Here is a 23,756-nt window from a genome sequence, read left to right as displayed (position 1 = left end):
CAACGAAAAAGGGGGGTGCAACACGAGGACTTCCCAGGGGGTCACCCATCCTAGTACTACTCTCGCCCAAGCACGCTTAACTGCGGAGTTCTGATGGGATCCGGTGCATTAGTGCTGGTATGATCGCGCCCGAAATACTATCCATGTTTATTGTTTTTATGTGTTAGAAGACGCCTTTGTTTTGGTACGCGGGGCGTGGGACCCACGTGACGGATCGGCTCCGTTCCAAAAATACGAAAACCATCAGCCATGAACCGGAGGGCACCCGAGCATAGAAATAGCAAGAAAGAAAGGAAAAAAAAGCACGTAAAACCTAGAAACAAACGCAAACGGACAACGAAAAAGGGGGGTGCAACACGAGGACTTCCCAGGGGGTCACCCATCCTAGTACTACTCTCGCCCAAGCACGCTTAACTGCGGAGTTCTGATGGGATCCGGTGCATTAGTGCTGGTATGATCGCGCCCGAAATACTATCCATGTTTATTGTTTTTATGTGTTAGAAGACGCCTTTGTTTTGGTACGCGGGGCGTGGGACCCACGTGACGGATCGGCTCCGTTCCAAAAATACGAAAACCATCAGCCATGAACCGGAGGGCACCCGAGCATAGAAATAGCAAGAAAGAAAGGAAAAAAAAGCACGTAAAACCTAGAAACAAACGCAAACGGACAACGAAAAAGGGGGGTGCAACACGAGGACTTCCCAGGGGGTCACCCATCCTAGTACTACTCTCGCCCAAGCACGCTTAACTGCGGAGTTCTGATGCGATCCGGTGCATTAGTGCTGGTATGATCGCACCCGAAATACTATCCATGTTTATTGTTTTTATGTGTTAGAAGACGCCTTTGTTTTGGTACGCGGGGCGTGGGACCCACGTGACGGATCGGCTCCGTTCCAAAAATACGAAAACCATCAGCCATGAACCGGAGGGCACCCGAGCATAGAAATAGCAAGAAAGAAAGGAAAAAAAAGCACGTAAAACCTAGAAACAAACGCAAACGGACAACGAAAAAGGGGGGTGCAACACGAGGACTTCCCAGGGGGTCACCCATCCTAGTACTACTCTCGCCCAAGCACGCTTAACTGCGGAGTTCTGATGGGATCCGGTGCATTAGTGCTGGTATGATCGCACCCGAAATACTATCCATGTTTATTGTTTTTATGTGTTAGAAGACGCCTTTGTTTTGGTACGCGGGGCGTGGGACCCACGTGACGGATCGGCTCCGTTCCAAAAATACGAAAACCATCAGCCATGAACCGGAGGGCACCCGAGCATAGAAATAGCAAGAAAGAAAGGAAAAAAAAGCACGTAAAACCTAGAAACAAACGCAAACGGACAACGAAAAAGGGGGGTGCAACACGAGGACTTCCCAGGGGGTCACCCATCGTAGTACTACTCTCGCCCAAGCACGCTTAACTGCGGAGTTCTGATGGGATCCGGTGCATTAGTGCTGGTATGATCGCACCCGAAATACTATCCATGTTTATTGTTTTTATGTGTTAGAAGACGCCTTTGTTTTGGTACGCGGGGCGTGGGACCCACGTGACGGATCGGCTCCGTTCCAAAAATACGAAAACCATCAGCCATGAACCGGAGGGCACCCGAGCATAGAAATAGCAAGAAAGAAAGGAAAAAAAAGCACGTAAAACCTAGAAACAAACGCAAACGGACAACGAAAAAGGGGGGTGCAACACGAGGACTTCCCAGGGGGTCACCCATCCTAGTACTACTTTCGCCCAAGCACGCTTAACTGCGGAGTTCTGATGGGATCCGGTGCATTAGTGCTGGTATGATCGCACCCGAAATACTATCCATGTTTATTGTTTTTATGTGTTAGAAGACGCCTTTGTTTTGGTACGCGGGGCGTGGGACCCACGTGACGGATCGGCTCCGTTCCAAAAATACGAAAACCATCAGCCATGAACCGGAGGGCACCCGAGCATAGAAATAGCAAGAAAGAAAGGAAAAAAAAGCACGTAAAACCTAGAAACAAACGCAAACGGACAACGAAAAAGGGGGGTGCAACACGAGGACTTCCCAGGGGGTCACCCATCCTAGTACTACTCTCGCCCAAGCACGCTTAACTGCGGAGTTCTGATGGGATCCGGTGCATTAGTGCTGGTATGATCGCACCCGAAATACTATCCATGTTTATTGTTTTTATGTGTTAGAAGACGCCTTTGTTTTGGTACGCGGGGCGTGGGACCCACGTGACGGATCGGCTCCGTTCCAAAAATACGAAAACCATCAGCCATGAACCGGAGGGCACCCGAGCATAGAAATAGCAAGAAAGAAAGGAAAAAAAAGCACGTAAAACCTAGAAACAAACGCAAACGGACAACGAAAAAGGGGGGTGCAACACGAGGACTTCCCAGGGGGTCACCCATCCTAGTACTACTCTCGCCCAAGCACGCTTAACTGCGGAGTTCTGATGGGATCCGGTGCATTAGTGCTGGTATGATCGCACCCGAAATACTATCCATGTTTATTGTTTTTATGTGTTAGAAGACGCCTTTGTTTTGGTACGCGGGGCGTGGGACCCACGTGACGGATCGGCTCCGTTCCAAAAATACGAAAACCATCAGCCATGAACCGGAGGGCACCCGAGCATAGAAATAGCAAGAAAGAAAGGAAAAAAAAGCACGTAAAACCTAGAAACAAACGCAAACGGACAACGAAAAAGGGGGGGGCAACACGAGGACTTCCCAGGGGGTCACCCATCCTAGTACTACTCTCGCCCAAGCACGCTTAACTGCGGAGTTCTGATGGGATCCGGTGCATTAGTGCTGGTATGATCGCACCCGAAATACTATCCATGTTTATTGTTTTTATGTGTTAGAAGACGCCTTTGTTTTGGTACGCGGGGCGTGGGACCCACGTGACGGATCGGCTCCGTTCCAAAAATACGAAAACCATCAGCCATGAACCGGAGGGCACCCGAGCATAGAAATAGCAAGAAAGAAAGGAAAAAAAAGCACGTAAAACCTAGAAACAAACGCAAACGGACAACGAAAAAGGGGGGTGCAACACGAGGACTTCCCAGGGGGTCACCCATCCTAGTACTACTCTCGCCCAAGCACGCTTAACTGCGGAGTTCTGATGGGATCCGGTGCATTAGTGCTGGTATGATCGCGCCCGAAATACTATCCATGTTTATTGTTTTTATGTGTTAGAAGACGCCTTTGTTTTGGTACGCGGGGCGTGGGACCCACGTGACGGATCGGCTCCGTTCCAAAAATACGAAAACCATCAGCCATGAACCGGAGGGCACCCGAGCATAGAAATAGCAAGAAAGAAAGGAAAAAAAAGCACGTAAAACCTAGAAACAAACGCAAACGGACAACGAAAAAGGGGGGTGCAACACGAGGACTTCCCAGGGGGTCACCCATCCTAGTACTACTCTCGCCCAAGCACGCTTAACTGCGGAGTTCTGATGGGATCCGGTGCATTAGTGCTGGTATGATCGCACCCGAAATACTATCCATGTTTATTGTTTTTATGTGTTAGAAGACGCCTTTGTTTTGGTACGCGGGGCGTGGGACCCACGTGACGGATCGGCTCCGTTCCAAAAATACGAAAACCATCAGCCATGAACCGGAGGGCACCCGAGCATAGAAATAGCAAGAAAGAAAGGAAAAAAAAGCACGTAAAACCTAGAAACAAACGCAAACGGACAACGAAAAAGGGGGGTGCAACACGAGGACTTCCCAGGGGGTCACCCATCCTAGTACTACTCTCGCCCAAGCACGCTTAACTGCGGAGTTCTGATGGGATCCGGTGCATTAGTGCTGGTATGATCGCGCCCGAAATACTATCCATGTTTATTGTTTTTATGTGTTAGAAGACGCCTTTGTTTTGGTACGAGGGGCGTGGGACCCACGTGACGGATCGGCTCCGTTCCAAAAATACGAAAACCATCAGCCATGAACCGGAGGGCACCCGAGCATAGAAATAGCAAGAAAGAAAGGAAAAAAAAGCACGTAAAACCTAGAAACAAACGCAAACGGACAACGAAAAAGGGGGGTGCAACACGAGGACTTCCCAGGGGGTCACCCATCCTAGTACTACTCTCGCCCAAGCACGCTTAACTGCGGAGTTCTGATTCGATCCGGTGCATTAGTGCTGGTATGATCGCACCCAAAATACTATCCATGTTTATTGTTTTTATGTGTTAGAAGACGCCTTTGTTTTGGTACGCGGGGCGTGGGACCCACGTGACGGATCGGCTCCGTTCCAAAAATACGAAAACCATCAGCCATGAACCGGAGGGCACCCGAGCATAGAAATAGCAAGAAAGAAAGGAAAAAAAAGCACGTAAAACCTAGAAACAAACGCAAACGGACAACGAAAAAGGGGGGTGCAACACGAGGACTTCCCAGGGGGTCACCCATCCTAGTACTACTCTCGCCCAAGCACGCTTAACTGCGGAGTTCTGATGGGATCCGGTGCATTAGTGCTGGTATGATCGCACCCGAAATACTATCCATGTTTATTGTTTTTATGTGTTAGAAGACGCCTTTGTTTTGGTACGCGGGGCGTGGGACCCACGTGACGGATCGGCTCCGTTCCAAAAATACGAAAACCATCAGCCATGAACCGGAGGGCACCCGAGCATAGAAATAGCAAGAAAGAAAGGAAAAAAAAGCACGTAAAACCTAGAAACAAACGCAAACGGACAACGAAAAAGGGGGGTGCAACACGAGGACTTCCCAGGGGGTCACCCATCCTAGTACTACTCTCGCCCAAGCACGCTTAACTGCGGAGTTCTGATGGGATCCGGTGCATTAGTGCTGGTATGATCGCACCCGAAATACTATCCATGTTTATTGTTTTTATGTGTTAGAAGACGCCTTTGTTTTGGTACGCGGGGCGTGGGACCCACGTGACGGATCGGCTCCGTTCCAAAAATACGAAAACCATCAGCCATGAACCGGAGGGCACCCGAGCATAGAAATAGCAAGAAAGAAAGGAAAAAAAAGCACGTAAAACCTAGAAACAAACGCAAACGGACAACGAAAAAGGGGGGTGCAACACGAGGACTTCCCAGGGGGTCACCCATCCTAGTACTACTCTCGCCCAAGCACGCTTAACTGCGGAGTTCTGATGGGATCCGGTGCATTAGTGCTGGTATGATCGCACCCGAAATACTATCCATGTTTATTGTTTTTATGTGTTAGAAGACGCCTTTGTTTTGGTACGCGGGGCGTGGGACCCACGTGACGGATCGGCTCCGTTCCAAAAATACGAAAACCATCAGCCATGAACCGGAGGGCACCCGAGCATAGAAATAGCAAGAAAGAAAGGAAAAAAAAGCACGTAAAACCTAGAAACAAACGCAAACGGACAACGAAAAAGGGGGGTGCAACACGAGGACTTCCCAGGGGGTCACCCATCCTAGTACTACTCTCGCCCAAGCACGCTTAACTGCGGAGTTCTGATGGGATCCGGTGCATTAGTGCTGGTATGATCGCACCCGAAATACTATCCATGTTTATTGTTTTTATGTGTTAGAAGACGCCTTTGTTTTGGTACGCGGGGCGTGGGACCCACGTGACGGATCGGCTCCGTTCCAAAAATACGAAAACCATCAGCCATGAACCGGAGGGAACCCGAGCATAGAAATAGCAAGAAAGAAAGGAAAAAAAAGCACGTAAAACCTAGAAACAAACGCAAACGGACAACGAAAAAGGGGGGGGGGGGGGGGGAGCAACACGAGGACTTCCCAGGGGGTCACCCATCCTAGTACTACTCTCGCCCAAGCACGCTTAACTGCGGAGTTCTGATGGGATCCGGTGCATTAGTGCTGGTATGATCGCACCCGAAATACTATCCATGTTTATTGTTTTTATGTGTTAGAAGACGCCTTTGTTTTGGTACGCGGGGCGTGGGACCCACGTGACGGATCGGCTCCGTTCCAAAAATACGAAAACCATCAGCCATGAACCGGAGGGCACCCGAGCATAGAAATAGCAAGAAAGAAAGGAAAAAAAAGCACGTAAAACCTAGAAACAAACGCAAACGGACAACGAAAAAGGGGGGTGCAACACGAGGACTTCCCAGGGGGTCACCCATCCTAGTACTACTCTCGCCCAAGCACGCTTAACTGCGGAGTTCTGATGGGATCCGGTGCATTAGTGCTGGTATGATCGCACCCGAAATACTATCCATGTTTATTGTTTTTATGTGTTAGAAGACGCCTTTGTTTTGGTACGCGGGGCGTGGGACCCACGTGACGGATCGGCTCCGTTCCAAAAATACGAAAACCATCAGCCATGAACCGGAGGGCACCCGAGCATAGAAATAGCAAGAAAGAAAGGAAAAAAAAGCACGTAAAACCTAGAAACAAACGCAAACGGACAACGAAAAAGGGGGGTGCAACACGAGGACTTCCCAGGGGGTCACCCATCCTAGTACTACTCTCGCCCAAGCACGCTTAACTGCGGAGTTCTGATGGGATCCGGTGCATTAGTGCTGGTATGATCGCGCCCGAAATACTATCCATGTTTATTGTTTTTATGTGTTAGAAGACGCCTTTGTTTTGGTACGAGGGGCGTGGGACCCACGTGACGGATCGGCTCCGTTCCAAAAATACGAAAACCATCAGCCATGAACCGGAGGGCACCCGAGCATAGAAATAGCAAGAAAGAAAGGAAAAAAAAGCACGTAAAACCTAGAAACAAACGCAAACGGACAACGAAAAAGGGGGGTGCAACACGAGGACTTCCCAGGGGGTCACCCATCCTAGTACTACTCTCGCCCAAGCACGCTTAACTGCGGAGTTCTGATTCGATCCGGTGCATTAGTGCTGGTATGATCGCACCCAAAATACTATCCATGTTTATTGTTTTTATGTGTTAGAAGACGCCTTTGTTTTGGTACGCGGGGCGTGGGACCCACGTGACGGATCGGCTCCGTTCCAAAAATACGAAAACCATCAGCCATGAACCGGAGGGCACCCGAGCATAGAAATAGCAAGAAAGAAAGGAAAAAAAAGCACGTAAAACCTAGAAACAAACGCAAACGGACAACGAAAAAGGGGGGTGCAACACGAGGACTTCCCAGGGGGTCACCCATCCTAGTACTACTCTCGCCCAAGCACGCTTAACTGCGGAGTTCTGATGGGATCCGGTGCATTAGTGCTGGTATGATCGCACCCGAAATACTATCCATGTTTATTGTTTTTATGTGTTAGAAGACGCCTTTGTTTTGGTACGCGGGGCGTGGGACCCACGTGACGGATCGGCTCCGTTCCAAAAATACGAAAACCATCAGCCATGAACCGGAGGGCACCCGAGCATAGAAATAGCAAGAAAGAAAGGAAAAAAAAGCACGTAAAACCTAGAAACAAACGCAAACGGACAACGAAAAAGGGGGGTGCAACACGAGGACTTCCCAGGGGGTCACCCATCCTAGTACTACTCTCGCCCAAGCACGCTTAACTGCGGAGTTCTGATGGGATCCGGTGCATTAGTGCTGGTATGATCGCACCCGAAATACTATCCATGTTTATTGTTTTTATGTGTTAGAAGACGCCTTTGTTTTGGTACGCGGGGCGTGGGACCCACGTGACGGATCGGCTCCGTTCCAAAAATACGAAAACCATCAGCCATGAACCGGAGGGCACCCGAGCATAGAAATAGCAAGAAAGAAAGGAAAAAAAAGCACGTAAAACCTAGAAACAAACGCAAACGGACAACGAAAAAGGGGGGTGCAACACGAGGACTTCCCAGGGGGTCACCCATCCTAGTACTACTCTCGCCCAAGCACGCTTAACTGCGGAGTTCTGATGGGATCCGGTGCATTAGTGCTGGTATGATCGCACCCGAAATACTATCCATGTTTATTGTTTTTATGTGTTAGAAGACGCCTTTGTTTTGGTACGCGGGGCGTGGGACCCACGTGACGGATCGGCTCCGTTCCAAAAATACGAAAACCATCAGCCATGAACCGGAGGGCACCCGAGCATAGAAATAGCAAGAAAGAAAGGAAAAAAAAGCACGTAAAACCTAGAAACAAACGCAAACGGACAACGAAAAAGGGGGGTGCAACACGAGGACTTCCCAGGGGGTCACCCATCCTAGTACTACTCTCGCCCAAGCACGCTTAACTGCGGAGTTCTGATGGGATCCGGTGCATTAGTGCTGGTATGATCGCACCCGAAATACTATCCATGTTTATTGTTTTTATGTGTTAGAAGACGCCTTTGTTTTGGTACGCGGGGCGTGGGACCCACGTGACGGATCGGCTCCGTTCCAAAAATACGAAAACCATCAGCCATGAACCGGAGGGAACCCGAGCATAGAAATAGCAAGAAAGAAAGGAAAAAAAAGCACGTAAAACCTAGAAACAAACGCAAACGGACAACGAAAAAGGGGGGGGGGGGGGAGCAACACGAGGACTTCCCAGGGGGTCACCCATCCTAGTACTACTCTCGCCCAAGCACGCTTAACTGCGGAGTTCTGATGGGATCCGGTGCATTAGTGCTGGTATGATCGCACCCGAAATACTATCCATGTTTATTGTTTTTATGTGTTAGAAGACGCCTTTGTTTTGGTACGCGGGGCGTGGGACCCACGTGACGGATCGGCTCCGTTCCAAAAATACGAAAACCATCAGCCATGAACCGGAGGGCACCCGAGCATAGAAATAGCAAGAAAGAAAGGAAAAAAAAGCACGTAAAACCTAGAAACAAACGCAAACGGACAACGAAAAAGGGGGGTGCAACACGAGGACTTCCCAGGGGGTCACCCATCCTAGTACTACTCTCGCCCAAGCACGCTTAACTGCGGAGTTCTGATGGGATCCGGTGCATTAGTGCTGGTATGATCGCACCCGAAATACTATCCATGTTTATTGTTTTTATGTGTTAGAAGACGCCTTTGTTTTGGTACGCGGGGCGTGGGACCCACGTGACGGATCGGCTCCGTTCCAAAAATACGAAAACCATCAGCCATGAACCGGAGGGCACCCGAGCATAGAAATAGCAAGAAAGAAAGGAAAAAAAAGCACGTAAAACCTAGAAACAAACGCAAACGGACAACGAAAAAGGGGGGTGCAACACGAGGACTTCCCAGGGGGTCACCCATCCTAGTACTACTCTCGCCCAAGCACGCTTAACTGCGGAGTTCTGATGGGATCCGGTGCATTAGTGCTGGTATGATCGCGCCCAAAATACTATCCATGTTTATTGTTTTTATGTGTTAGAAGACGCCTTTGTTTTGGTACGCGGGGCGTGGGACCCACGTGACGGATCGGCTCCGTTCCAAAAATACGAAAACCATCAGCCATGAACCGGAGGGCACCCGAGCATAGAAATAGCAAGAAAGAAAGGAAAAAAAAGCACGTAAAACCTAGAAACAAACACAAACGGACAACGAAAAAAGGGGGTGCAACACGAGGACTTCCCAGGGGGTCACCCATCCTAGTACTACTCTCGCCCAAGCACGCTTAACTGCGGAGTTCTGATGGGATCCGGTGCATTAGTGCTGGTATGATCGCACCCGAAATACTATCCATGTTTATTGTTTTTATGTGTTAGAAGACGCCTTTGTTTTGGTACGCGGGGCGTGGGACCCACGTGACGGATCGACTCCGTTCCAAAAATACGAAAACCATCAGCCATGAACCGGAGGGCACCCGAGCATAGAAATAGCAAGAAAGAAAGGAAAAAAAAGCACGTAAAACCTAGAAACAAACGCAAACGGACAACGAAAAAGGGGGGTGCAACACGAGGACTTCCCAGGGGGTCACCCATCCTAGTACTACTCTCGCCCAAGCACGCTTAACTGCGGAGTTCTGATGGGATCCGGTGCATTAGTGCTGGTATGATCGCACCCGAAATACTATCCATGTTTATTGTTTTTATGTGTTAGAAGACGCCTTTGTTTTGGTACGCGGGGCGTGGGACCCACGTGACGGATCGGCTCCGTTCCAAAAATACGAAAACCATCAGCCATGAACCGGAGGGCACCCGAGCATAGAAATAGCAAGAAAGAAAGGAAAAAAAAGCACGTAAAACCTAGAAACAAACGCAAACGGACAACAAAAAAGGGGGGTGCAACACGAGGACTTCCCAGGGGGTCACCCATCCTAGTACTACTCTCGCCCAAGCACGCTTAACTGCGGAGTTCTGATGGGATCCGGTGCATTAGTGCTGGTATGATCGCACCCGAAATACTATCCATGTTTATTGTTTTTATGTGTTAGAAGACGCCTTTGTTTTGGTACGCGGGGCGTGGGACCCACGTGACGGATCGGCTCCGTTCCAAAAATACGAAAACCATCAGCCATGAACCGGAGGGCACCCGAGCATAGAAATAGCAAGAAAGAAAGGAAAAAAAAGCACGTAAAACCTAGAAACAAACGCAAACGGACAACGAAAAAGGGGGGTGCAACACGAGGACTTCCCAGGGGGTCACCCATCCTAGTACTACTCTCGCCCAAGCACGCTTAACTGCGGAGTTCTGATGGGATCCGGTGCATTAGTGCTGGTATGATCGCGCCCGAAATACTATCCATGTTTATTGTTTTTATGTGTTAGAAGACGCCTTTGTTTTGGTACGCGGGGCGTGGGACCCACGTGACGGATCGGCTCCGTTCCAAAAATACGAAAACCATCAGCCATGAACCGGAGGGCACCCGAGCATAGAAATAGCAAGAAAGAAAGGAAAAAAAAGCACGTAAAACCTAGAAACAAACGCAAACGGACAACGAAAAAGGGGGGTGCAACACGAGGACTTCCCAGGGGGTCACCCATCCTAGTACTACTCTCGCCCAAGCACGCTTAACTGCGGAGTTCTGATGGGATCCGGTGCATTAGTGCTGGTATGATCGCGCCCGAAATACTATCCATGTTTATTGTTTTTATGTGTTAGAAGACGCCTTTGTTTTGGTACGCGGGGCGTGGGACCCACGTGACGGATCGGCTCCGTTCCAAAAATACGAAAACCATCAGCCATGAACCGGAGGGCACCCGAGCATAGAAATAGCAAGAAAGAAAGGAAAAAAAAGCACGTAAAACCTAGAAACAAACGCAAACGGACAACGAAAAAGGGGGGTGCAACACGAGGACTTCCCAGGGGGTCACCCATCCTAGTACTACTCTCGCCCAAGCACGCTTAACTGCGGAGTTCTGATGGGATCCGGTGCATTAGTGCTGGTATGATCGCACCCGAAATACTATCCATGTTTATTGTTTTTATGTGTTAGAAGACGCCTTTGTTTTGGTACGCGGGGCGTGGGACCCACGTGACGGATCGGCTCCGTTCCAAAAATACGAAAACCATCAGCCATGAACCGGAGGGCACCCGAGCATAGAAATAGCAAGAAAGAAAGGAAAAAAAAGCACGTAAAACCTAGAAACAAACGCAAACGGACAACGAAAAAGGGGGGTGCAACACGAGGACTTCCCAGGGGGTCACCCATCCTAGTACTACTCTCGCCCAAGCACGCTTAACTGCGGAGTTCTGATGGGATCCGGTGCATTAGTGCTGGTATGATCGCGCCCGAAATACTATCCATGTTTATTGTTTTTATGTGTTAGAAGACGCCTTTGTTTTGGTACGCGGGGCGTGGGACCCACGTGACGGATCGGCTCCGTTCCAAAAATACGAAAACCATCAGCCATGAACCGGAGGGCACCCGAGCATAGAAATAGCAAGAAAGAAAGGAAAAAAAAGCACGTAAAACCTAGAAACAAACGCAAACGGACAACGAAAAAGGGGGGTGCAACACGAGGACTTCCCAGGGGGTCACCCATCCTAGTACTACTCTCGCCCAAGCACGCTTAACTGCGGAGTTCTGATGGGATCCGGTGCATTAGTGCTGGTATGATCGCACCCGAAATACTATCCATGTTTATTGTTTTTATGTGTTAGAAGACGCCTTTGTTTTGGTACGCGGGGCGTGGGACCCACGTGACGGATCGGCTCCGTTCCAAAAATACGAAAACCATCAGCCATGAACCGGAGGGCACCCGAGCATAGAAATAGCAAGAAAGAAAGGAAAAAAAAGCACGTAAAACCTAGAAACAAACGCAAACGGACAACGAAAAAGGGGGGTGCAACACGAGGACTTCCCAGGGGGTCACCCATCCTAGTACTACTCTCGCCCAAGCACGCTTAACTGCGGAGTTCTGATGGGATCCGGTGCATTAGTGCTGGTATGATCGCACCCGAAATACTATCCATGTTTATTGTTTTTATGTGTTAGAAGACGCCTTTGTTTTGGTACGCGGGGCGTGGGACCCACGTGACGGATCGGCTCCGTTCCAAAAATACGAAAACCATCAGCCATGAACCGGAGGGCACCCGAGCATAGAAATAGCAAGAAAGAAAGGAAAAAAAAGCACGTAAAACCTAGAAACAAACGCAAACGGACAACGAAAAAGGGGGGGGGGGGGCAACACGAGGACTTCCCAGGGGGTCACCCATCCTAGTACTACTCTCGCCCAAGCACGCTTAACTGCGGAGTTCTGATGGGATCCGGTGCATTAGTGCTGGTATGATCGCACCCGAAATACTATCCATGTTTATTGTTTTTATGTGTTAGAAGACGCCTTTGTTTTGGTACGCGGGGCGTGGGACCCACGTGACGGATCGGCTCCGTTCCAAAAATACGAAAACCATCAGCCATGAACCGGAGGGCACCCGAGCATAGAAATAGCAAGAAAGAAAGGAAAAAAAAGCACGTAAAACCTAGAAACAAACGCAAACGGACAACGAAAAAGGGGGGTGCAACACGAGGACTTCCCAGGGGGTCACCCATCCTAGTACTACTCTCGCCCAAGCACGCTTAACTGCGGAGTTCTGATGGGATCCGGTGCATTAGTGCTGGTATGATCGCGCCCGAAATACTATCCATGTTTATTGTTTTTATGTGTTAGAAGACGCCTTTGTTTTGGTACGCGGGGCGTGGGACCCACGTGACGGATCGGCTCCGTTCCAAAAATACGAAAACCATCAGCCATGAACCGGAGGGCACCCGAGCATAGAAATAGCAAGAAAGAAAGGAAAAAAAAGCACGTAAAACCTAGAAACAAACGCAAACGGACAACGAAAAAGGGGGGTGCAACACGAGGACTTCCCAGGGGGTCACCCATCCTAGTACTACTCTCGCCCAAGCACGCTTAACTGCGGAGTTCTGATGGGATCCGGTGCATTAGTGCTGGTATGATCGCACCCGAAATACTATCCATGTTTATTGTTTTTATGTGTTAGAAGACGCCTTTGTTTTGGTACGCGGGGCGTGGGACCCACGTGACGGATCGGCTCCGTTCCAAAAATACGAAAACCATCAGCCATGAACCGGAGGGCACCCGAGCATAGAAATAGCAAGAAAGAAAGGAAAAAAAAGCACGTAAAACCTAGAAACAAACGCAAACGGACAACGAAAAAGGGGGGTGCAACACGAGGACTTCCCAGGGGGTCACCCATCCTAGTACTACTCTCGCCCAAGCACGCTTAACTGCGGAGTTCTGATGGGATCCGGTGCATTAGTGCTGGTATGATCGCGCCCGAAATACTATCCATGTTTATTGTTTTTATGTGTTAGAAGACGCCTTTGTTTTGGTACGCGGGGCGTGGGACCCACGTGACGGATCGACTCCGTTCCAAAAATACGAAAACCATCAGCCATGAACCGGAGGGCACCCGAGCATAGAAATAGCAAGAAAGAAAGGAAAAAAAAGCACGTAAAACCTAGAAACAAACGCAAACGGACAACGAAAAAGGGGGGTGCAACACGAGGACTTCCCAGGGGGTCACCCATCCTAGTACTACTCTCGCCCAAGCACGCTTAACTGCGGAGTTCTGATGGGATCCGGTGCATTAGTGCTGGTATGATCGCGCCCGAAATACTATCCATGTTTATTGTTTTTATGTGTTAGAAGACGCCTTTGTTTTGGTACGAGGGGCGTGGGACCCACGTGACGGATCGGCTCCGTTCCAAAAATACGAAAACCATCAGCCATGAACCGGAGGGCACCCGAGCATAGAAATAGCAAGAAAGAAAGGAAAAAAAAGCACGTAAAACCTAGAAACAAACACAAACGGACAACGAAAAAAGGGGGTGCAACACGAGGACTTCCCAGGGGGTCACCCATCCTAGTACTACTCTCGCCCAAGCACGCTTAACTGCGGAGTTCTGATGGGATCCGGTGCATTAGTGCTGGTATGATCGCACCCGAAATACTATCCATGTTTATTGTTTTTATGTGTTAGAAGACGCCTTTGTTTTGGTACGCGGGGCGTGGGACCCACGTGACGGATCGACTCCGTTCCAAAAATACGAAAACCATCAGCCATGAACCGGAGGGCACCCGAGCATAGAAATAGCAAGAAAGAAAGGAAAAAAAAGCACGTAAAACCTAGAAACAAACGCAAACGGACAACGAAAAAGGGGGGGGCAACACGAGGACTTCCCAGGGGGTCACCCATCCTAGTACTACTCTCGCCCAAGCACGCTTAACTGCGGAGTTCTGATGGGATCCGGTGCATTAGTGCTGGTATGATCGCACCCGAAATACTATCCATGTTTATTGTTTTTATGTGTTAGAAGACGCCTTTGTTTTGGTACGCGGGGCGTGGGACCCACGTGACGGATCGGCTCCGTTCCAAAAATACGAAAACCATCAGCCATGAACCGGAGGGCACCCGAGCATAGAAATAGCAAGAAAGAAAGGAAAAAAAAGCACGTAAAACCTAGAAACAAACGCAAACGGACAACAAAAAAGGGGGGTGCAACACGAGGACTTCCCAGGGGGTCACCCATCCTAGTACTACTCTCGCCCAAGCACGCTTAACTGCGGAGTTCTGATGGGATCCGGTGCATTAGTGCTGGTATGATCGCACCCGAAATACTATCCATGTTTATTGTTTTTATGTGTTAGAAGACGCCTTTGTTTTGGTACGCGGGGCGTGGGACCCACGTGACGGATCGGCTCCGTTCCAAAAATACGAAAACCATCAGCCATGAACCGGAGGGCACCCGAGCATAGAAATAGCAAGAAAGAAAGGAAAAAAAAGCACGTAAAACCTAGAAACAAACGCAAACGGACAACGAAAAAGGGGGGTGCAACACGAGGACTTCCCAGGGGGTCACCCATCCTAGTACTACTCTCGCCCAAGCACGCTTAACTGCGGAGTTCTGATGGGATCCGGTGCATTAGTGCTGGTATGATCGCGCCCGAAATACTATCCATGTTTATTGTTTTTATGTGTTAGAAGACGCCTTTGTTTTGGTACGCGGGGCGTGGGACCCACGTGACGGATCGGCTCCGTTCCAAAAATACGAAAACCATCAGCCATGAACCGGAGGGCACCCGAGCATAGAAATAGCAAGAAAGAAAGGAAAAAAAAGCACGTAAAACCTAGAAACAAACGCAAACGGACAACGAAAAAGGGGGGTGCAACACGAGGACTTCCCAGGGGGTCACCCATCCTAGTACTACTCTCGCCCAAGCACGCTTAACTGCGGAGTTCTGATGGGATCCGGTGCATTAGTGCTGGTATGATCGCGCCCGAAATACTATCCATGTTTATTGTTTTTATGTGTTAGAAGACGCCTTTGTTTTGGTACGCGGGGCGTGGGACCCACGTGACGGATCGGCTCCGTTCCAAAAATACGAAAACCATCAGCCATGAACCGGAGGGCACCCGAGCATAGAAATAGCAAGAAAGAAAGGAAAAAAAAGCACGTAAAACCTAGAAACAAACGCAAACGGACAACGAAAAAGGGGGGTGCAACACGAGGACTTCCCAGGGGGTCACCCATCCTAGTACTACTCTCGCCCAAGCACGCTTAACTGCGGAGTTCTGATGGGATCCGGTGCATTAGTGCTGGTATGATCGCACCCGAAATACTATCCATGTTTATTGTTTTTATGTGTTAGAAGACGCCTTTGTTTTGGTACGCGGGGCGTGGGACCCACGTGACGGATCGGCTCCGTTCCAAAAATACGAAAACCATCAGCCATGAACCGGAGGGCACCCGAGCATAGAAATAGCAAGAAAGAAAGGAAAAAAAAGCACGTAAAACCTAGAAACAAACGCAAACGGACAACGAAAAAGGGGGGTGCAACACGAGGACTTCCCAGGGGGTCACCCATCCTAGTACTACTCTCGCCCAAGCACGCTTAACTGCGGAGTTCTGATGGGATCCGGTGCATTAGTGCTGGTATGATCGCGCCCGAAATACTATCCATGTTTATTGTTTTTATGTGTTAGAAGACGCCTTTGTTTTGGTACGCGGGGCGTGGGACCCACGTGACGGATCGGCTCCGTTCCAAAAATACGAAAACCATCAGCCATGAACCGGAGGGCACCCGAGCATAGAAATAGCAAGAAAGAAAGGAAAAAAAAGCACGTAAAACCTAGAAACAAACGCAAACGGACAACGAAAAAGGGGGGTGCAACACGAGGACTTCCCAGGGGGTCACCCATCCTAGTACTACTCTCGCCCAAGCACGCTTAACTGCGGAGTTCTGATGGGATCCGGTGCATTAGTGCTGGTATGATCGCACCCGAAATACTATCCATGTTTATTGTTTTTATGTGTTAGAAGACGCCTTTGTTTTGGTACGCGGGGCGTGGGACCCACGTGACGGATCGGCTCCGTTCCAAAAATACGAAAACCATCAGCCATGAACCGGAGGGCACCCGAGCATAGAAATAGCAAGAAAGAAAGGAAAAAAAAGCACGTAAAACCTAGAAACAAACGCAAACGGACAACGAAAAAGGGGGGTGCAACACGAGGACTTCCCAGGGGGTCACCCATCCTAGTACTACTCTCGCCCAAGCACGCTTAACTGCGGAGTTCTGATGGGATCCGGTGCATTAGTGCTGGTATGATCGCACCCGAAATACTATCCATGTTTATTGTTTTTATGTGTTAGAAGACGCCTTTGTTTTGGTACGCGGGGCGTGGGACCCACGTGACGGATCGGCTCCGTTCCAAAAATACGAAAACCATCAGCCATGAACCGGAGGGCACCCGAGCATAGAAATAGCAAGAAAGAAAGGAAAAAAAAGCACGTAAAACCTAGAAACAAACGCAAACGGACAACGAAAAAGGGGGGGGGGGGGCAACACGAGGACTTCCCAGGGGGTCACCCATCCTAGTACTACTCTCGCCCAAGCACGCTTAACTGCGGAGTTCTGATGGGATCCGGTGCATTAGTGCTGGTATGATCGCACCCGAAATACTATCCATGTTTATTGTTTTTATGTGTTAGAAGACGCCTTTGTTTTGGTACGCGGGGCGTGGGACCCACGTGACGGATCGGCTCCGTTCCAAAAATACGAAAACCATCAGCCATGAACCGGAGGGCACCCGAGCATAGAAATAGCAAGAAAGAAAGGAAAAAAAAGCACGTAAAACCTAGAAACAAACGCAAACGGACAACGAAAAAGGGGGGTGCAACACGAGGACTTCCCAGGGGGTCACCCATCCTAGTACTACTCTCGCCCAAGCACGCTTAACTGCGGAGTTCTGATGGGATCCGGTGCATTAGTGCTGGTATGATCGCGCCCGAAATACTATCCATGTTTATTGTTTTTATGTGTTAGAAGACGCCTTTGTTTTGGTACGCGGGGCGTGGGACCCACGTGACGGATCGGCTCCGTTCCAAAAATACGAAAACCATCAGCCATGAACCGGAGGGCACCCGAGCATAGAAATAGCAAGAAAGAAAGGAAAAAAAAGCACGTAAAACCTAGAAACAAACGCAAACGGACAACGAAAAAGGGGGGTGCAACACGAGGACTTCCCAGGGGGTCACCCATCCTAGTACTACTCTCGCCCAAGCACGCTTAACTGCGGAGTTCTGATGGGATCCGGTGCATTAGTGCTGGTATGATCGCACCCGAAATACTATCCATGTTTATTGTTTTTATGTGTTAGAAGACGCCTTTGTTTTGGTACGCGGGGCGTGGGACCCACGTGACGGATCGGCTCCGTTCCAAAAATACGAAAACCATCAGCCATGAACCGGAGGGCACCCGAGCATAGAAATAGCAAGAAAGAAAGGAAAAAAAAGCACGTAAAACCTAGAAACAAACGCAAACGGACAACGAAAAAGGGGGGTGCAACACGAGGACTTCCCAGGGGGTCACCCATCCTAGTACTACTCTCGCCCAAGCACGCTTAACTGCGGAGTTCTGATGGGATCCGGTGCATTAGTGCTGGTATGATCGCGCCCGAAATACTATCCATGTTTATTGTTTTTATGTGTTAGAAGACGCCTTTGTTTTGGTACGCGGGGCGTGGGACCCACGTGACGGATCGACTCCGTTCCAAAAATACGAAAACCATCAGCCATGAACCGGAGGGCACCCGAGCATAGAAATAGCAAGAAAGAAAGGAAAAAAAAGCACGTAAAACCTAGAAACAAACGCAAACGGACAACGAAAAAGGGGGGTGCAACACGAGGACTTCCCAGGGGGTCACCCATCCTAGTACTACTCTCGCCCAAGCACGCTTAACTGCGGAGTTCTGATGGGATCCGGTGCATTAGTGCTGGTATGATCGCGCCCGAAATACTATCCATGTTTATTGTTTTTATGTGTTAGAAGACGCCTTTGTTTTGGTACGAGGGGCGTGGGACCCACGTGACGGATCGGCTCCGTTCCAAAAATACGAAAACCATCAGCCATGAACCGGAGGGCACCCGAGCATAGAAATAGCAAGAAAGAAAGGAAAAAAAAGCACGTAAAACCTAGAAACAAACGCAAACGGACAACGAAAAAGGGGGGTGCAACACGAGGACTTCCCAGGGGGTCACCCATCCTAGTACTACTCTCGCCCAAGCACGCTTAACTGCGGAGTTCTGATGGGATCCGGTGCATTAGTGCTGGTATGATCGCACCCGAAATACTATCCATGTTTATTGTTTTTATGTGTTAGAAGACGCCTTTGTTTTGGTACGCGGGGCGTGGGACCCACGTGACGGATCGGCTCCGTTCCAAAAATACGAAAACCATCAGCCATGAACCGGAGGGCACCCGAGCATAGAAATAGCAAGAAAGAAAGGAAAAAAAAACACGTAAAACCTAGAAACAAACGCAAACGGACAACGAAAAAGGGGGGGGGGGCAACACGAGGACTTCCCAGGGGGTCACCCATCCTAGTACTACTCTCGCCCAAGCACGCTTAACTGCGGAGTTCTGATGGGATCCGGTGCATTAGTGCTGGTATGATCGCACCCGAAATACTATCCATGTTTATTGTTTTTATGTGTTAGAAGACGCCTTTGTTTTGGTACGCGGGGCGTGGGACCCACGTGACGGATCGGCTCCGTTCCAAAAATACGAAAACCATCAGCCATGAACCGGAGGGCACCCGAGCATAGAAATAGCAAGAAAGAAAGGAAAAAAAAGCACGTAAAACCTAGAAACAAACGCAAACGGACAACGAAAAAGGGGGGTGCAACACGAGGACTTCCCAGGGGGTCACCCATCCTAGTACTACTCTCGCCCAAGCACGCTTAACTGCGGAGTTCTGATGGGATCCGGTGCATTAGTGCTGGTATGATCGCGCCCGAAATACTATCCATGTTTATTGTTTTTATGTGTTAGAAGACGCCTTTGTTTTGGTACGCGGGGCGTGGGACCCACGTGACGGATCGGCTCCGTTCCAAAAATACGAAAACCATCAGCCATGAACCGGAGGGCACCCGAGCATAGAAATAGCAAGAAAGAAAGGAAAAAAAAGCACGTAAAACCTAGAAACAAACGCAAACGGACAACGAAAAAGGGGGGTGCAACACGAGGACTTCCCAGGGGGTCACCCATCCTAGTACTACTCTCGCCCAAGCACGCTTAACTGCGGAGTTCTGATGGGATCCGGTGCATTAGTGCTGGTATGATCGCACCCGAAATACTATCCATGTTTATTGTTTTTATGTGTTAGAAGACGCCTTTGTTTTGGTACGCGGGGCGTGGGACCCACGTGACGGATCGGCTCCGTTCCAAAAATACGAAAACCATCAGCCATGAACCGGAGGGCACCCGAGCATAGAAATAGCAAGAAAGAAAGGAAAAAAAAGCACGTAAAACCTAGAAACAAACGCAAACGGACAACGAAAAAGGGGGGTGCAACACGAGGACTTCCCAGGGGGTCACCCATCCTAGTACTACTCTCGCCCAAGCACGCTTAACTGCGGAGTTCTGATGGGATCCGGTGCATTAGTGCTGGTATGATCGCGCCCGAAATACTATCCATGTTTATTGTTTTTATGTGTTAGAAGACGCCTTTGTTTTGGTACGCGGGGCGTGGGACCCACGTGACGGATCGGCTCCGTTCCAAAAATACGAAAACCATCAGCCATGAACCGGAGGGCACCCGAGCATAGAAATAGCAAGAAAGAAAGGAAAAAAAAGCACGTAAAACCTAGAAACAAACGCAAACGGACAACGAAAAAGGGGGGTGCAACACGAGGACTTCCCAGGGGGTCACCCATCCTAGTACTACTCTCGCCCAAGCACGCTTAACTGCGGAGTTCTGATGGGATCCGGTGCATTAGTGCTGGTATGATCGCGCCCGAAATACTATCCATGTTTATTGTTTTTATGTGTTAGAAGACGCCTTTGTTTTGGTACGAGGGGCGTGGGACCCACGTGACGGATCGGCTCCGTTCCAAAAATACGAAAACCATCAGCCATGAACCGGAGGGCACCCGAGCATAGAAATAGCAAGAAAGAAAGGAAAAAAAAGCACGTAAAACCTAGAAACAAACGCAAACGGACAACGAAAAAGGGGGGTGCAACACGAGGACTTCCCAGGGGGTCACCCATCCTAGTACTACTCTCGCCCAAGCACGCTTAACTGCGGAGTTCTGATGCGATCCGGTGCATTAGTGCTGGTATGATCGCACCCAAAATACTATCCATGTTTATTGTTTTTATGTGTTAGAAGACGCCTTTGTTTTGGTACGCGGGGCGTGGGACCCACGTGACGGATCGGCTCCGTTCCAAAAATACGAAAACCATCAGCCATGAACCGGAGGGCACCCGAGCATAGAAATAGCAAGAAAGAAAGGAAAAAAAAGCACGTAAAACCTAGAAACAAACGCAAACGGACAACGAAAAAGGGGGGTGCAACACGAGGACTTCCCAGGGGGTCACCCATCCTAGTACTACTCTCGCCCAAGCACGCTTAACTGCGGAGTTCTGATGGGATCCGGTGCATTAGTGCTGGTATGATCGCGCCCGAAATACTATCCATGTTTATTGTTTTTATGTGTTAGAAGACGCCTTTGTTTTGGTACGCGGGGCGTGGGACCCACGTGACGGATCGGCTCCGTTCCAAAAATACGAAAACCATCAGCCATGAACCGGAGGGCACCCGAGCATAGAAATAGCAAGAAAGAAAGGAAAAAAAAGCACGTAAAACCTAGAAACAAACGCAAACGGACAACGAAAAAGGGGGGTGCAACACGAGGACTTCCCAGGGGGTCACCCATCCTAGTACTACTCTCGCCCAAGCACGCTTAACTGCGGAGTTCTGATGGGATCCGGTGCATTAGTGCTGGTATGATCGCACCCGAAATACTATCCATGTTTATTGTTTTTATGTGTTAGAAGACGCCTTTGTTTTGGTACGCGGGGCGTGGGACCCACGTGACGGATCGGCTCCGTTCCAAAAATACGAAAACCATCAGCCATGAACCGGAGGGCACCCGAGCATAGAAATAGCAAGAAAGAAAGGAAAAAAAAGCACGTAAAACCTAGAAACAAACGCAAACGGACAACGAAAAAGGGGGGTGCAACACGAGGACTTCCCAGGGGGTCACCCATCCTAGTACTACTCTCGCCCAAGCACGCTTAACTGCGGAGTTCTGATGGGATCCGGTGCATTAGTGCTGGTATGATCGCACCCGAAATACTATCCATGTTTATTGTTTTTATGTGTTAGAAGACGCCTTTGTTTTGGTACGCGGGGCGTGGGACCCACGTGACGGATCGGCTCCGTTCCAAAAATACGAAAACCATCAGCCATGAACCGGAGGGCACCCGAGCATAGAAATAGCAAGAAAGAAAGGAAAAAAAAGCACGTAAAACCTAGAAACAAACGCAAACGGACAACGAAAAAGGGGGGTGCAACACGAGGACTTCCCAGGGGGTCACCCATCCTAGTACTACTCTCGCCCAAGCACGCTTAACTGCGGAGTTCTGATGGGATCCGGTGCATTAGTGCTGGTATGATCGCACCCGAAATACTATCCATGTTTATTGTTTTTATGTGTTAGAAGACGCCTTTGTTTTGGTACGCGGGGCGTGGGACCCACGTGACGGATCGGCTCCGTTCCAAAAATACGAAAACCATCAGCCATGAACCGGAGGGCACCCGAGCATAGAAATAGCAAGAAAGAAAGGAAAAAAAAGCACGTAAAACCTAGAAACAAACGCAAACGGACAACGAAAAAGGGGGGGGGGGCAACACGAGGACTTCCCAGGGGGTCACCCATCCTAGTACTACTCTCGCCCAAGCACGCTTAACTGCGGAGTTCTGATGGGATCCGGTGCATTAGTGCTGGTATGATCGCACCCGAAATACTATCCATGTTTATTGTTTTTATGTGTTAGAAGACGCCTTTGTTTTGGTACGCGGGGCGTGGGACCCACGTGACGGATCGGCTCCGTTCCAAAAATACGAAAACCATCAGCCATGAACCGGAGGGCACCCGAGCATAGAAATAGCAAGAAAGAAAGGAAAAAAAAGCACGTAAAACCTAGAAACAAACGCAAACGGACAACGAAAAAGGGGGGTGCAACACGAGGACTTCCCAGGGGGTCACCCATCCTAGTACTACTCTCGCCCAAGCACGCTTAACTGCGGAGTTCTGATGGGATCCGGTGCATTAGTGCTGGTATGATCGCACCCGAAATACTATCCATGTTTATTGTTTTTATGTGTTAGAAGACGCCTTTGTTTTGGTACGCGGGGCGTGGGACCCACGTGACGGATCGGCTCCGTTCCAAAAATACGAAAACCATCAGCCATGAACCGGAGGGCACCCGAGCATAGAAATAGCAAGAAAGAAAGGAAAAAAAAGCACGTAAAACCTAGAAACAAACGCAAACGGACAACGAAAAAGGGGGGTGCAACACGAGGACTTCCCAGGGGGTCACCCATCCTAGTACTACTCTCGCCCAAGCACGCTTAACTGCGGAGTTCTGATGGGATCCGGTGCATTAGTGCTGGTATGATCGCACCCGAAATACTATCCATGTTTATTGTTTTTATGTGTTAGAAGACGCCTTTGTTTTGGTACGCGGGGCGTGGGACCCACGTGACGGATCGACTCCGTTCCAAAAATACGAAAACCATCAGCCATGAACCGGAGGGCACCCGAGCATAGAAATAGCAAGAAAGAAAGGAAAAAAAAGCACGTAAAACCTAGAAACAAACGCAAACGGACAACGAAAAAGGGGGGTGCAACACGAGGACTTCCCAGGGGGTCACCCATCCTAGTACTACTCTCGCCCAAGCACGCTTAACTGCGGAGTTCTGATGGGATCCGGTGCATTAGTGCTGGTATGATCGCACCCGAAATACTATCCATGTTTATTGTTTTTATGTGTTAGAAGACGCCTTTGTTTTGGTACGCGGGGCGTGGGACCCACGTGACGGATCGGCTCCGTTCCAAAAATACGAAAACCATCAGCCATGAACCGGAGGGCACCCGAGCATAGAAATAGCAAGAAAGAAAGGAAAAAAAAGCACGTAAAACCTAGAAACAAACGCAAACGGACAACGAA

General features: G+C 49.5%; 71 non-coding genes across 71 annotated transcripts; all 71 read right to left on the bottom strand.

The window, feature by feature from the left end:
- Positions 1–12: 12 nt before the first annotated feature.
- On the bottom strand, positions 13–131 carry LOC145084321 (5S ribosomal RNA). The gene has a single exon (XR_013698766.1). It is a non-coding gene; the product is annotated as a 5S ribosomal RNA (ribosomal RNA).
- A 215-nt stretch (positions 132–346) lies between these two features.
- On the bottom strand, positions 347–465 carry LOC145084319 (5S ribosomal RNA). The gene has a single exon (XR_013698764.1). It is a non-coding gene; the product is annotated as a 5S ribosomal RNA (ribosomal RNA).
- A 215-nt stretch (positions 466–680) lies between these two features.
- LOC145084398 (5S ribosomal RNA) lies at positions 681–799 on the bottom strand. Its single transcript, XR_013698843.1, has one exon. It is a non-coding gene; the product is annotated as a 5S ribosomal RNA (ribosomal RNA).
- Positions 800–1,014: 215 nt separating this feature from the next.
- Positions 1,015–1,133, bottom strand: LOC145081273 (5S ribosomal RNA). The gene has a single exon (XR_013695837.1). It is a non-coding gene; the product is annotated as a 5S ribosomal RNA (ribosomal RNA).
- A 215-nt stretch (positions 1,134–1,348) lies between these two features.
- On the bottom strand, positions 1,349–1,467 carry LOC145083154 (5S ribosomal RNA). Its single transcript, XR_013697639.1, has one exon. It is a non-coding gene; the product is annotated as a 5S ribosomal RNA (ribosomal RNA).
- A 215-nt stretch (positions 1,468–1,682) lies between these two features.
- Positions 1,683–1,801, bottom strand: LOC145084456 (5S ribosomal RNA). The gene has a single exon (XR_013698898.1). It is a non-coding gene; the product is annotated as a 5S ribosomal RNA (ribosomal RNA).
- A 215-nt stretch (positions 1,802–2,016) lies between these two features.
- LOC145081272 (5S ribosomal RNA) lies at positions 2,017–2,135 on the bottom strand. Its single transcript, XR_013695836.1, has one exon. It is a non-coding gene; the product is annotated as a 5S ribosomal RNA (ribosomal RNA).
- A 215-nt stretch (positions 2,136–2,350) lies between these two features.
- LOC145081271 (5S ribosomal RNA) lies at positions 2,351–2,469 on the bottom strand. The gene has a single exon (XR_013695835.1). It is a non-coding gene; the product is annotated as a 5S ribosomal RNA (ribosomal RNA).
- A 215-nt stretch (positions 2,470–2,684) lies between these two features.
- On the bottom strand, positions 2,685–2,803 carry LOC145083834 (5S ribosomal RNA). The gene has a single exon (XR_013698292.1). It is a non-coding gene; the product is annotated as a 5S ribosomal RNA (ribosomal RNA).
- A 215-nt stretch (positions 2,804–3,018) lies between these two features.
- On the bottom strand, positions 3,019–3,137 carry LOC145084318 (5S ribosomal RNA). Its single transcript, XR_013698762.1, has one exon. It is a non-coding gene; the product is annotated as a 5S ribosomal RNA (ribosomal RNA).
- Positions 3,138–3,352: 215 nt separating this feature from the next.
- LOC145081270 (5S ribosomal RNA) lies at positions 3,353–3,471 on the bottom strand. Its single transcript, XR_013695834.1, has one exon. It is a non-coding gene; the product is annotated as a 5S ribosomal RNA (ribosomal RNA).
- Positions 3,472–3,686: 215 nt separating this feature from the next.
- Positions 3,687–3,805, bottom strand: LOC145084317 (5S ribosomal RNA). Its single transcript, XR_013698761.1, has one exon. It is a non-coding gene; the product is annotated as a 5S ribosomal RNA (ribosomal RNA).
- A 215-nt stretch (positions 3,806–4,020) lies between these two features.
- Positions 4,021–4,139, bottom strand: LOC145085275 (5S ribosomal RNA). The gene has a single exon (XR_013699682.1). It is a non-coding gene; the product is annotated as a 5S ribosomal RNA (ribosomal RNA).
- Positions 4,140–4,354: 215 nt separating this feature from the next.
- LOC145081269 (5S ribosomal RNA) lies at positions 4,355–4,473 on the bottom strand. The gene has a single exon (XR_013695832.1). It is a non-coding gene; the product is annotated as a 5S ribosomal RNA (ribosomal RNA).
- Positions 4,474–4,688: 215 nt separating this feature from the next.
- Positions 4,689–4,807, bottom strand: LOC145081268 (5S ribosomal RNA). Its single transcript, XR_013695831.1, has one exon. It is a non-coding gene; the product is annotated as a 5S ribosomal RNA (ribosomal RNA).
- A 215-nt stretch (positions 4,808–5,022) lies between these two features.
- LOC145081266 (5S ribosomal RNA) lies at positions 5,023–5,141 on the bottom strand. Its single transcript, XR_013695829.1, has one exon. It is a non-coding gene; the product is annotated as a 5S ribosomal RNA (ribosomal RNA).
- A 215-nt stretch (positions 5,142–5,356) lies between these two features.
- LOC145081265 (5S ribosomal RNA) lies at positions 5,357–5,475 on the bottom strand. The gene has a single exon (XR_013695828.1). It is a non-coding gene; the product is annotated as a 5S ribosomal RNA (ribosomal RNA).
- A 226-nt stretch (positions 5,476–5,701) lies between these two features.
- LOC145083720 (5S ribosomal RNA) lies at positions 5,702–5,820 on the bottom strand. The gene has a single exon (XR_013698182.1). It is a non-coding gene; the product is annotated as a 5S ribosomal RNA (ribosomal RNA).
- A 215-nt stretch (positions 5,821–6,035) lies between these two features.
- Positions 6,036–6,154, bottom strand: LOC145081264 (5S ribosomal RNA). The gene has a single exon (XR_013695826.1). It is a non-coding gene; the product is annotated as a 5S ribosomal RNA (ribosomal RNA).
- A 215-nt stretch (positions 6,155–6,369) lies between these two features.
- Positions 6,370–6,488, bottom strand: LOC145084316 (5S ribosomal RNA). Its single transcript, XR_013698760.1, has one exon. It is a non-coding gene; the product is annotated as a 5S ribosomal RNA (ribosomal RNA).
- Positions 6,489–6,703: 215 nt separating this feature from the next.
- LOC145085274 (5S ribosomal RNA) lies at positions 6,704–6,822 on the bottom strand. The gene has a single exon (XR_013699681.1). It is a non-coding gene; the product is annotated as a 5S ribosomal RNA (ribosomal RNA).
- Positions 6,823–7,037: 215 nt separating this feature from the next.
- Positions 7,038–7,156, bottom strand: LOC145081263 (5S ribosomal RNA). Its single transcript, XR_013695825.1, has one exon. It is a non-coding gene; the product is annotated as a 5S ribosomal RNA (ribosomal RNA).
- Positions 7,157–7,371: 215 nt separating this feature from the next.
- LOC145081262 (5S ribosomal RNA) lies at positions 7,372–7,490 on the bottom strand. Its single transcript, XR_013695824.1, has one exon. It is a non-coding gene; the product is annotated as a 5S ribosomal RNA (ribosomal RNA).
- A 215-nt stretch (positions 7,491–7,705) lies between these two features.
- LOC145081261 (5S ribosomal RNA) lies at positions 7,706–7,824 on the bottom strand. The gene has a single exon (XR_013695823.1). It is a non-coding gene; the product is annotated as a 5S ribosomal RNA (ribosomal RNA).
- A 215-nt stretch (positions 7,825–8,039) lies between these two features.
- LOC145081260 (5S ribosomal RNA) lies at positions 8,040–8,158 on the bottom strand. Its single transcript, XR_013695822.1, has one exon. It is a non-coding gene; the product is annotated as a 5S ribosomal RNA (ribosomal RNA).
- Positions 8,159–8,381: 223 nt separating this feature from the next.
- LOC145083719 (5S ribosomal RNA) lies at positions 8,382–8,500 on the bottom strand. The gene has a single exon (XR_013698181.1). It is a non-coding gene; the product is annotated as a 5S ribosomal RNA (ribosomal RNA).
- A 215-nt stretch (positions 8,501–8,715) lies between these two features.
- On the bottom strand, positions 8,716–8,834 carry LOC145081259 (5S ribosomal RNA). The gene has a single exon (XR_013695821.1). It is a non-coding gene; the product is annotated as a 5S ribosomal RNA (ribosomal RNA).
- A 215-nt stretch (positions 8,835–9,049) lies between these two features.
- LOC145084315 (5S ribosomal RNA) lies at positions 9,050–9,168 on the bottom strand. The gene has a single exon (XR_013698759.1). It is a non-coding gene; the product is annotated as a 5S ribosomal RNA (ribosomal RNA).
- A 215-nt stretch (positions 9,169–9,383) lies between these two features.
- On the bottom strand, positions 9,384–9,502 carry LOC145081258 (5S ribosomal RNA). The gene has a single exon (XR_013695820.1). It is a non-coding gene; the product is annotated as a 5S ribosomal RNA (ribosomal RNA).
- Positions 9,503–9,717: 215 nt separating this feature from the next.
- On the bottom strand, positions 9,718–9,836 carry LOC145081257 (5S ribosomal RNA). The gene has a single exon (XR_013695819.1). It is a non-coding gene; the product is annotated as a 5S ribosomal RNA (ribosomal RNA).
- Positions 9,837–10,051: 215 nt separating this feature from the next.
- LOC145081255 (5S ribosomal RNA) lies at positions 10,052–10,170 on the bottom strand. Its single transcript, XR_013695817.1, has one exon. It is a non-coding gene; the product is annotated as a 5S ribosomal RNA (ribosomal RNA).
- A 215-nt stretch (positions 10,171–10,385) lies between these two features.
- Positions 10,386–10,504, bottom strand: LOC145084314 (5S ribosomal RNA). Its single transcript, XR_013698758.1, has one exon. It is a non-coding gene; the product is annotated as a 5S ribosomal RNA (ribosomal RNA).
- Positions 10,505–10,719: 215 nt separating this feature from the next.
- On the bottom strand, positions 10,720–10,838 carry LOC145084312 (5S ribosomal RNA). Its single transcript, XR_013698757.1, has one exon. It is a non-coding gene; the product is annotated as a 5S ribosomal RNA (ribosomal RNA).
- A 215-nt stretch (positions 10,839–11,053) lies between these two features.
- LOC145081254 (5S ribosomal RNA) lies at positions 11,054–11,172 on the bottom strand. Its single transcript, XR_013695816.1, has one exon. It is a non-coding gene; the product is annotated as a 5S ribosomal RNA (ribosomal RNA).
- Positions 11,173–11,387: 215 nt separating this feature from the next.
- Positions 11,388–11,506, bottom strand: LOC145084311 (5S ribosomal RNA). The gene has a single exon (XR_013698756.1). It is a non-coding gene; the product is annotated as a 5S ribosomal RNA (ribosomal RNA).
- A 215-nt stretch (positions 11,507–11,721) lies between these two features.
- LOC145081253 (5S ribosomal RNA) lies at positions 11,722–11,840 on the bottom strand. The gene has a single exon (XR_013695815.1). It is a non-coding gene; the product is annotated as a 5S ribosomal RNA (ribosomal RNA).
- Positions 11,841–12,055: 215 nt separating this feature from the next.
- LOC145081252 (5S ribosomal RNA) lies at positions 12,056–12,174 on the bottom strand. The gene has a single exon (XR_013695814.1). It is a non-coding gene; the product is annotated as a 5S ribosomal RNA (ribosomal RNA).
- Positions 12,175–12,394: 220 nt separating this feature from the next.
- On the bottom strand, positions 12,395–12,513 carry LOC145083833 (5S ribosomal RNA). The gene has a single exon (XR_013698291.1). It is a non-coding gene; the product is annotated as a 5S ribosomal RNA (ribosomal RNA).
- Positions 12,514–12,728: 215 nt separating this feature from the next.
- Positions 12,729–12,847, bottom strand: LOC145084310 (5S ribosomal RNA). Its single transcript, XR_013698755.1, has one exon. It is a non-coding gene; the product is annotated as a 5S ribosomal RNA (ribosomal RNA).
- Positions 12,848–13,062: 215 nt separating this feature from the next.
- LOC145081251 (5S ribosomal RNA) lies at positions 13,063–13,181 on the bottom strand. Its single transcript, XR_013695813.1, has one exon. It is a non-coding gene; the product is annotated as a 5S ribosomal RNA (ribosomal RNA).
- Positions 13,182–13,396: 215 nt separating this feature from the next.
- Positions 13,397–13,515, bottom strand: LOC145084309 (5S ribosomal RNA). Its single transcript, XR_013698754.1, has one exon. It is a non-coding gene; the product is annotated as a 5S ribosomal RNA (ribosomal RNA).
- A 215-nt stretch (positions 13,516–13,730) lies between these two features.
- On the bottom strand, positions 13,731–13,849 carry LOC145084307 (5S ribosomal RNA). Its single transcript, XR_013698752.1, has one exon. It is a non-coding gene; the product is annotated as a 5S ribosomal RNA (ribosomal RNA).
- Positions 13,850–14,064: 215 nt separating this feature from the next.
- Positions 14,065–14,183, bottom strand: LOC145081250 (5S ribosomal RNA). The gene has a single exon (XR_013695812.1). It is a non-coding gene; the product is annotated as a 5S ribosomal RNA (ribosomal RNA).
- A 215-nt stretch (positions 14,184–14,398) lies between these two features.
- LOC145083831 (5S ribosomal RNA) lies at positions 14,399–14,517 on the bottom strand. The gene has a single exon (XR_013698290.1). It is a non-coding gene; the product is annotated as a 5S ribosomal RNA (ribosomal RNA).
- Positions 14,518–14,732: 215 nt separating this feature from the next.
- On the bottom strand, positions 14,733–14,851 carry LOC145081247 (5S ribosomal RNA). The gene has a single exon (XR_013695811.1). It is a non-coding gene; the product is annotated as a 5S ribosomal RNA (ribosomal RNA).
- Positions 14,852–15,066: 215 nt separating this feature from the next.
- Positions 15,067–15,185, bottom strand: LOC145084306 (5S ribosomal RNA). Its single transcript, XR_013698751.1, has one exon. It is a non-coding gene; the product is annotated as a 5S ribosomal RNA (ribosomal RNA).
- Positions 15,186–15,400: 215 nt separating this feature from the next.
- On the bottom strand, positions 15,401–15,519 carry LOC145084305 (5S ribosomal RNA). Its single transcript, XR_013698750.1, has one exon. It is a non-coding gene; the product is annotated as a 5S ribosomal RNA (ribosomal RNA).
- A 215-nt stretch (positions 15,520–15,734) lies between these two features.
- LOC145081246 (5S ribosomal RNA) lies at positions 15,735–15,853 on the bottom strand. The gene has a single exon (XR_013695810.1). It is a non-coding gene; the product is annotated as a 5S ribosomal RNA (ribosomal RNA).
- Positions 15,854–16,068: 215 nt separating this feature from the next.
- On the bottom strand, positions 16,069–16,187 carry LOC145084304 (5S ribosomal RNA). The gene has a single exon (XR_013698749.1). It is a non-coding gene; the product is annotated as a 5S ribosomal RNA (ribosomal RNA).
- A 215-nt stretch (positions 16,188–16,402) lies between these two features.
- Positions 16,403–16,521, bottom strand: LOC145081245 (5S ribosomal RNA). Its single transcript, XR_013695809.1, has one exon. It is a non-coding gene; the product is annotated as a 5S ribosomal RNA (ribosomal RNA).
- A 215-nt stretch (positions 16,522–16,736) lies between these two features.
- LOC145081244 (5S ribosomal RNA) lies at positions 16,737–16,855 on the bottom strand. The gene has a single exon (XR_013695808.1). It is a non-coding gene; the product is annotated as a 5S ribosomal RNA (ribosomal RNA).
- A 220-nt stretch (positions 16,856–17,075) lies between these two features.
- On the bottom strand, positions 17,076–17,194 carry LOC145083830 (5S ribosomal RNA). The gene has a single exon (XR_013698289.1). It is a non-coding gene; the product is annotated as a 5S ribosomal RNA (ribosomal RNA).
- Positions 17,195–17,409: 215 nt separating this feature from the next.
- LOC145084303 (5S ribosomal RNA) lies at positions 17,410–17,528 on the bottom strand. The gene has a single exon (XR_013698748.1). It is a non-coding gene; the product is annotated as a 5S ribosomal RNA (ribosomal RNA).
- A 215-nt stretch (positions 17,529–17,743) lies between these two features.
- On the bottom strand, positions 17,744–17,862 carry LOC145081242 (5S ribosomal RNA). The gene has a single exon (XR_013695806.1). It is a non-coding gene; the product is annotated as a 5S ribosomal RNA (ribosomal RNA).
- Positions 17,863–18,077: 215 nt separating this feature from the next.
- Positions 18,078–18,196, bottom strand: LOC145084302 (5S ribosomal RNA). The gene has a single exon (XR_013698747.1). It is a non-coding gene; the product is annotated as a 5S ribosomal RNA (ribosomal RNA).
- Positions 18,197–18,411: 215 nt separating this feature from the next.
- On the bottom strand, positions 18,412–18,530 carry LOC145084301 (5S ribosomal RNA). Its single transcript, XR_013698746.1, has one exon. It is a non-coding gene; the product is annotated as a 5S ribosomal RNA (ribosomal RNA).
- Positions 18,531–18,745: 215 nt separating this feature from the next.
- Positions 18,746–18,864, bottom strand: LOC145081241 (5S ribosomal RNA). Its single transcript, XR_013695805.1, has one exon. It is a non-coding gene; the product is annotated as a 5S ribosomal RNA (ribosomal RNA).
- Positions 18,865–19,082: 218 nt separating this feature from the next.
- Positions 19,083–19,201, bottom strand: LOC145083829 (5S ribosomal RNA). Its single transcript, XR_013698288.1, has one exon. It is a non-coding gene; the product is annotated as a 5S ribosomal RNA (ribosomal RNA).
- Positions 19,202–19,416: 215 nt separating this feature from the next.
- Positions 19,417–19,535, bottom strand: LOC145084300 (5S ribosomal RNA). Its single transcript, XR_013698745.1, has one exon. It is a non-coding gene; the product is annotated as a 5S ribosomal RNA (ribosomal RNA).
- A 215-nt stretch (positions 19,536–19,750) lies between these two features.
- LOC145081240 (5S ribosomal RNA) lies at positions 19,751–19,869 on the bottom strand. Its single transcript, XR_013695804.1, has one exon. It is a non-coding gene; the product is annotated as a 5S ribosomal RNA (ribosomal RNA).
- Positions 19,870–20,084: 215 nt separating this feature from the next.
- Positions 20,085–20,203, bottom strand: LOC145084299 (5S ribosomal RNA). The gene has a single exon (XR_013698744.1). It is a non-coding gene; the product is annotated as a 5S ribosomal RNA (ribosomal RNA).
- A 215-nt stretch (positions 20,204–20,418) lies between these two features.
- On the bottom strand, positions 20,419–20,537 carry LOC145084298 (5S ribosomal RNA). The gene has a single exon (XR_013698743.1). It is a non-coding gene; the product is annotated as a 5S ribosomal RNA (ribosomal RNA).
- Positions 20,538–20,752: 215 nt separating this feature from the next.
- LOC145084397 (5S ribosomal RNA) lies at positions 20,753–20,871 on the bottom strand. Its single transcript, XR_013698842.1, has one exon. It is a non-coding gene; the product is annotated as a 5S ribosomal RNA (ribosomal RNA).
- A 215-nt stretch (positions 20,872–21,086) lies between these two features.
- Positions 21,087–21,205, bottom strand: LOC145084296 (5S ribosomal RNA). Its single transcript, XR_013698741.1, has one exon. It is a non-coding gene; the product is annotated as a 5S ribosomal RNA (ribosomal RNA).
- Positions 21,206–21,420: 215 nt separating this feature from the next.
- On the bottom strand, positions 21,421–21,539 carry LOC145081239 (5S ribosomal RNA). Its single transcript, XR_013695803.1, has one exon. It is a non-coding gene; the product is annotated as a 5S ribosomal RNA (ribosomal RNA).
- Positions 21,540–21,754: 215 nt separating this feature from the next.
- LOC145081238 (5S ribosomal RNA) lies at positions 21,755–21,873 on the bottom strand. Its single transcript, XR_013695802.1, has one exon. It is a non-coding gene; the product is annotated as a 5S ribosomal RNA (ribosomal RNA).
- A 215-nt stretch (positions 21,874–22,088) lies between these two features.
- On the bottom strand, positions 22,089–22,207 carry LOC145081237 (5S ribosomal RNA). Its single transcript, XR_013695801.1, has one exon. It is a non-coding gene; the product is annotated as a 5S ribosomal RNA (ribosomal RNA).
- A 218-nt stretch (positions 22,208–22,425) lies between these two features.
- Positions 22,426–22,544, bottom strand: LOC145083828 (5S ribosomal RNA). The gene has a single exon (XR_013698287.1). It is a non-coding gene; the product is annotated as a 5S ribosomal RNA (ribosomal RNA).
- A 215-nt stretch (positions 22,545–22,759) lies between these two features.
- On the bottom strand, positions 22,760–22,878 carry LOC145081236 (5S ribosomal RNA). The gene has a single exon (XR_013695800.1). It is a non-coding gene; the product is annotated as a 5S ribosomal RNA (ribosomal RNA).
- A 215-nt stretch (positions 22,879–23,093) lies between these two features.
- LOC145081235 (5S ribosomal RNA) lies at positions 23,094–23,212 on the bottom strand. The gene has a single exon (XR_013695799.1). It is a non-coding gene; the product is annotated as a 5S ribosomal RNA (ribosomal RNA).
- A 215-nt stretch (positions 23,213–23,427) lies between these two features.
- Positions 23,428–23,546, bottom strand: LOC145081234 (5S ribosomal RNA). The gene has a single exon (XR_013695798.1). It is a non-coding gene; the product is annotated as a 5S ribosomal RNA (ribosomal RNA).
- Positions 23,547–23,756: the final 210 nt, after the last annotated feature.

This window comes from Lactuca serriola, chromosome 1, assembly GCF_051521515.1.
Source record: "Lactuca serriola cultivar US96UC23 chromosome 1, Lser_US96UC23_V15, whole genome shotgun sequence".
Lineage (NCBI taxonomy): Eukaryota > Viridiplantae > Streptophyta > Magnoliopsida > Asterales > Asteraceae > Lactuca > Lactuca serriola.
Note: the sequence above shows the minus strand (reverse complement) of the source record. Positions and strands in the feature narration are given on the sequence as shown.